We start from the raw sequence: 6483 nt of genomic DNA, 5'->3' as shown, positions 1-6483 counted from the left end.
ATTCTCAGTTCTCCCCCAAAAGTTATGAAATACATTCTCAAAAAGTTTGTTCCAAAAAGGTTTAATATTTCACAGTAAATTTTATGAGAAGAAAAGGCGATTTGGGAATTCTCCAAGAAAAAAGTCCTCTCTCCAAAGTTCTCAGTTTCCACCATATGAGCACTAAAGAGCAGTTACCAGTTCAAAAAAAAAATATGTAGTATGTGGAAATCATCATGTATCTTAGTATTGTTACACATTTAAAAACTGGGGGAATATTCCATCAGAAGTTAACAGTGATCATCAGTTATCTCTATAATAATTGATGATTGTGAGATTATGGAAGATTTTCACCTTCTATACTATATCTTTAATGTTTTATTAATTTAAAAAATGACAAGCAGATATTAGTTTTGTAATGTTAATAAACACCAAATCAGTTTTACCAGCTCAGGGGTGTGTGTCCCTGGTAACTCCCTCCAGCCCTTTTTCATTACTGAAGATCAACTTGGTTATCGGATGATGAAAGCTGGTTATCTGGGCTCAAGGGAGCTGAAGCACAGCAGCGTTCTCACGCTGGCGCTGCATCAGCATTCAGCACAGGGCGGGTTCCAAAGCGGACCACTGGAGCCCACTGCCAGAGTTCCTGATTCAGAGAGTCTGGGCTGGGGTCTGCAATGTACATTGCTAACAAGTTCTCATGTGCTGCAGCAGCTGCTGTTGGTCTGGAGACCACACTTTTAAGAACCGCTGTGATTCAGGAAAGAAAGCTTCAACAGAGAAACAGAAGCCAAACAAATATGAACTTCACTTACTTCCCACTTTTGCCTCTGGCTGGCTTGTAATTATTTTTGAGGAGGGGAACTTAATTTGACAGGCTCTATTCAATAAGAAGTTGTGCTAGAAAAGGAATGTGTCCAATCTTATTAAGTGAGTGCCTGGTTCAGAGACTTTTCAATTAAGTCCTGTGGCCTCTAGGGCTTGAGGACGCATCTGGGGTTGGCTGTGTGACTGGGGATTTCATCACCTGGAGCGGAGCTGTGGCTCATCGCCTTTAGCCCAGGCCGCTGACCCCTGAAAATGTGACACTGAGGGTGAAGGGGTAGCTGTTATTGTAATACTGAGGTCCTGTTTGGGAAGCAGTGCGAGACTGTTATTGGAGTAGGCAAAACACAGGGGAAACCATGCCCACACGCCCCATGTAATCCACCAATCACAAATGTATTCACTAGATCTTTTTTTTTTTTTTTTTTACGCCTCCAGCATCTGGTCTTCCTAGGTGGTCTCCCATCCAAATACTAACCAGGCCCGACCCTGCTTAGCTTCTTAGATCAGATGAATTTGGGCGCATTCAAGGTGGCATGGCCAGATGAGTTTGGGAGCAGTCAAGGTGGCATGGCCAGATAAGTTTGGGCGCATTCAAGGTGGCATGGCCATAGACTGTTCACTCTCTTTCTTTATTGTGGGAAAGAAATATACACAATGTAATTTTTACCATTGTAATATTTTTAAGTGGTATTAAATACATTCACATTGTTTTATCCACTTCCAGAACTTTTTCATCTTTCTAGACTGAAATTGTACGCACTATCATTCTTTTTTTTTTTTTTAACACAGAACAGACTTCGTTGAGATAAATTCACATGCCTTACAATTCACTACTCAATAAGATTCAAATCCGAATTCATTATTTCCTCTCTATCCCCAATGACTTTCTTCTCCCCTTGGTTGATCGCTCCCAAACAAAAATATTTCTTCAAAATTCTCCAATTTTGCTCCCTACCCTCTCCCTAATCCACTGCCTCACCAGATCTGTCTAATGTAGTTCCGAAATGACTCTAGATGTGACTTCTCCTCTTTGTCAGTATCAATGCCATCATATTTTTTGCCATTAATATCTCTGGCCTTTCCACGGCCTCCTACTTGCAGACTTTCCCTCCCCAGTCCTAATTCCGTTTAGCTTGCCAGTTACCTTCCTAAAATCAGTCTGCTCAGAAACCTGTGCTCTTACCTATTGCTTGTTGGGTCTTGTTTACACTGGGCCTGGCACAGAGACACAGAATCTGATATTTGGCCTCATTCCTGCCCCTTTCACACAAACCTCCTTGCAACATCATCTGTTGCCCCAACTCTGAGCATTCTCTTGTTCTTCTCAGTCTGGAATGCCAGCAAACATCTGCGCATCCTGGAGACCCAGCTCCAATGAAACCCCAGTCTGTGATGGGGCCTCTGAGCTTAATTTCTCCTGAAAGGAAGGGAAAAAGAGAAATCACTTTTGCAAGGCAATTCCTACTATTAAATCTTCATTTACTGATAAGATCAAAAGCCCCCTATTGTTAATCAGCTCCCATTTAAAAAAAATTGGCCTGTTGGGATGTGTTTTTTCCTATGCTAAAGACCAATTAGTCTATTTAAAGTTGTTAACATTTATTACAATGCATATTTCACACATATAATCTTAAATTAATGGCCAGTGCTTTCGGAACTCTTTTGGAATATTATTTGACTCATTTTTTTTTAAATTGTGAAAATGCCCTTTCTTATACATGACCCCTTGGAATTTTGAGAGAGGAAGGGGCTGAATAAAGTGGGTAGAAAACAGAAACCATATTTGTTGTTAATCTCCTAGGACTGTTTTCCCAATGTACTATTTCTTAGATAAAGAATTGTTGTGAAAAAGGTAAGTTTATCCATAAACTGTGTGCTCTTCTTGTGTGTTTTTGTTGCGAGTTCCTGTGATTGATCAACTTTGAAGTCAATTATTCAGGCGTTCTTTGGATTTTTAAGGAAGAACACCCTATTCCAGTTTTGTAGTCTTGTGAGAGAGCACATTCCACCTAGTTATTTCCTTTAAAAGCAAGCCTTTCTTCCAAACCTTGTACAGATAATCACAGTTAAGCTGTCTTATAAATGATCTACTTCTCTGATATGATTAGTTTGCATCTCCACAGAGCTGATAAAACCAGCTCTGTTGGATTTGTTGCAAAGGATTCACTGAAAAGGATAAAAGGGGAAGTGAGTGGGTCATCCCAAGAGTGGTTATTAAGCCAGTTCAAGTATAATAGAATGAGATGCTATTTCTAGGGCTCTTGATGTGATCCGGACAAGTTATCTTTAACCCAGTGTTCACCATGAAAAGGAAGAAGGGAAAAGCTTGCCTCAAGACTGTCAGCATGGTGGCTTAAAGTGCCATCTGCCAGGGTTTCTCTTTCAACTTGCACCCACTAATTTGAGAATTTGAGGTGGATTTTGCCTGTATCAATTATCACTGTGGTGTTCTAATGGTGATTTTCTCTTTCCTCCATTTCTTCTCTATTTATTAATTGGAATTCCTCTATAAGGAAGACTTATTCCCCTCCCTGACTTATTTACTTATTTAGTCAGCTATTTATATATATCTATATGGGCTTAAAGATATGACCTTTATTCTGTGGGTTATAATCCAATAGAATCGATATTTATTTTGTTGCCGGGATTGTTCCAGCTTTAGCGTTTGGGAACTTTTTCAGGTTGGCTCTTGTGCCCTTTTGACTTGCCCCATCATTTTTATTGAGCATTTCCTTAGTTTCTGGCACCAAGAGGTTTTTACATTTCTCCATAAAGCTCATCAGAAGTACCAGATAATGACTGTCTTTTGTAAGGCACTCTGCATGTAATTTAAATTAATATAAAGATGATATTAAAGGTTATCAAAGCAAAGTATCATTCATTACATGCAAATTACAGATGTCAAGTCCAAGTACTCTGAGAGAGCAATTATGACAGGCTGTAAGTGCTACATAGGCAGAGGCTCGACTGCCTTCCATTTTTATCCAAAATGTTACCACCATGGAGCAACACAATGGGGCCTTTTAAGTTATGTGATATTATTTTAAGTGTGATGGTTCAACTACTCTCCATTCCCAAAATGCATCTTCTATTCTTATAGAAATGGGAGTTCAATGGGATGAAGACATGGTATTAAACACAATGTATTTCTCTAGCAACATTCATGAGATGGATTCACATAATTTGAAATATTGCACTAACTATCTTATTAAAATATACTCTTGTAAGAGGGAGGCAGGATGAAGAATTATACATCTATTTTTGTCAGCATCTGCATTTGAATCTTAATATTAACTTCCCTTGTGCTGCTGGTCAGCAAAAGTTTCTCAAAGGAAAAATAAAAGGACAATAGGAACAATTCAGAAGAACCGAACAATAAGTGGGGGAAAAGGAATGTCCATTTTTGTAATTTAGAGAAACTGCAAATGAAAAAAATCTGCAGTGTTTTGAGTAGAATTGATACAATTCAGTTTACTTAAGGCATTAAAATTAGGACACGGCATTAAAATTAGGACACAGATCAGGAATTAAAAAAAAATTTTAAGTCTTGCTATCAGGCTTTTTTTTTTTTAATTTTTTTTTTGGTGATAAAATGGCAAATTTGTTTATGCAGGAAGCATACCCAGATCAAGGAGTGAGGACATAGTACTCTGGTCCAAGAAGAAAAAGGTATGCCCTGAAATTGACCAGAGCCAAAACAAGACACAAAAGTTCAGGTGGTCTGTTTTCACCCATGCCAAGCTGGTAAAAAAAATAAATAAATAAGTAGACTGACTTCCCCACATAGGACAGAGATGAGTAAGATTAAACAGGACATGAGACAAGCCGCTCATTTTTAACCTGAGCCCTACAGAGTTCAACCACCAGTTAGCTGGGTTAGGTATACTGGCCTCTGCCATGTCCAGGTAACTCCAGCCATGGTGGGTGTCATCAACAATGTTCAAAGGCTTTGCACTCATTGCTCTGAGAATGCATGGGGCAGCTAGCCAAGAGTCTTGGGCATCGAGATGCCAGTCCACTCTAGTCCGGGAAAGCTATTTCCATGTTGAAGCAGGCCCAGTTACTTTCAGGGCTCTGAGTCTCTTCAATAGAGGGACAAGGTGGCCTTAGCAAAGAGAACCACCTCTGGAATTGGGCAGATCCCAGACCAGTTCTTCTGGGTGGGGTTCAAGAAAAAAAATGTCCCAGTAACAGTGGACCTTAGCCAGGCTCTATGAGTTTCAGGGTTTGTCAACTCTAAGATCATATCACAAGGCCTCATCACCCTGATATGCCAAGGCATGTAATGAGTGAGGCACCACAGTGCCTGGAGCAGGTATAACTGAGAATTCACCCGTGCCTTCCACACTTCAGATTCTTAATTTCTATGTTCCCCAGTCCTTGATGTCATGACTACCTTCTCAGCAGCTGTGTGGATGGGTTTTCTGTCCCTGAATTAGTCCTGTGTATAGATTGTACTGACACACTTGAAAAGTATTTACAAAGATGATACTACTGTATTCTTATTTGTAAGACCACGATGATGGTGTTTTTTAAAGCTAATGAAACAGTTATAAGAACATCTTTCGGCAGAAATCCTAGGATGTAACCAATTCACAAGAGTTGCCTCAAGGTCATAGGTGAGGTATGAAGACAGCCCTGTATTGGGTAGGGGGTCGGCTTTTATTGATCACTTGTGGGTCCACTAACCCTCAGCATCTTCCGTTTTTCAGGGGCCAATGATTTAATTGCTTTATTGTCTTATTTTTTCTTTCTGAATGTCTTCCATCTATTTCACTATCTCTTCCTGCCACCAGATGGTGGAAAGGGAAAAGAAAATAATGGGACGGTAAATGAATGCGGTGGCTGGCAGAGTATCTGTGGTGAAAGCTGTGGTGAATGGACCCAAAAAGGAGTTTCTCAGTTACCCATGATTTCCCACGAAATTCCTATTTTCATTTTCGTGCCCACTCAAGGGTGGGCTGCGCAGGTCTGGGGGTCAACATGGCATAATGACTGACACCTGTTGGGGAGGGAGCTAGCCTTTGCCTCCGCGGATTTCTGGGAACATCAGAGCCTGGGAACATTGATGAGCAACGGAATCCCACTTGGCCCAAGCACGGGAGGCGTGGGGTTAGGGGTCTCTGCGAGAGTCAGAGCGGGGCGATGCGCCCCACCAGCCCTGCTGCGCCCTTCTCTGTCTTTCCGCATCTCCATCCCACCACCACCTACGTGCAAACTCGCACCTGGCCTGCCTTTCCCACGCTGCACTGAAAGGACCGAGCATTTCTGTCCCTCCATAGGGACCCCTTCTCCCTCCTTCCCAACAGCGCCCTCTGTGAAGCTTTATTCTGGGTTGCTTCGACCCACCCCCCGGGGTCACCAGCCATCACCCTCAGCAGGTGTTCTGCCCCTCACCTGCCCATGGCATCCCCTCCCCCAGCCCGGGCTCCCTCAATGGTCGCGCCCTCACAATCCGTTCCCTCCGGCTCCTTTCCCACTTGCCCCTCCACTCGGATGCCCCCTCCCCCACGGACCCCCTCTCTGCCGGTCTCGAGGAGTCTCGCGGCATTTCCCGGGGCGTTAGCCGAGCCGCCGTGAGTGGGGGGCGGCCTCGCGCGGAGCTGGGTCCCAACCCAGCAGGCGGTGACGGGGGCGCCCGAGCGCCGCAGCCGCAGGGACGTCCCGCCCCTCACA

General features: G+C 42.8%; 1 pseudogene; it reads right to left on the bottom strand.

Annotated features, from left to right (window-relative positions):
* Positions 1-1233: 1233 nt before the first annotated feature.
* On the bottom strand, positions 1234-1352 carry LOC111741751 (annotated as a pseudogene).
* Positions 1353-6483: the final 5131 nt, after the last annotated feature.

Source organism: Pteropus vampyrus, unplaced genomic scaffold, assembly GCF_000151845.1.
Source record: "Pteropus vampyrus isolate Shadow unplaced genomic scaffold, Pvam_2.0 Scaffold81, whole genome shotgun sequence".
NCBI lineage: Eukaryota > Metazoa > Chordata > Mammalia > Chiroptera > Pteropodidae > Pteropus > Pteropus vampyrus.
Note: the sequence above shows the minus strand (reverse complement) of the source record. Positions and strands in the feature narration are given on the sequence as shown.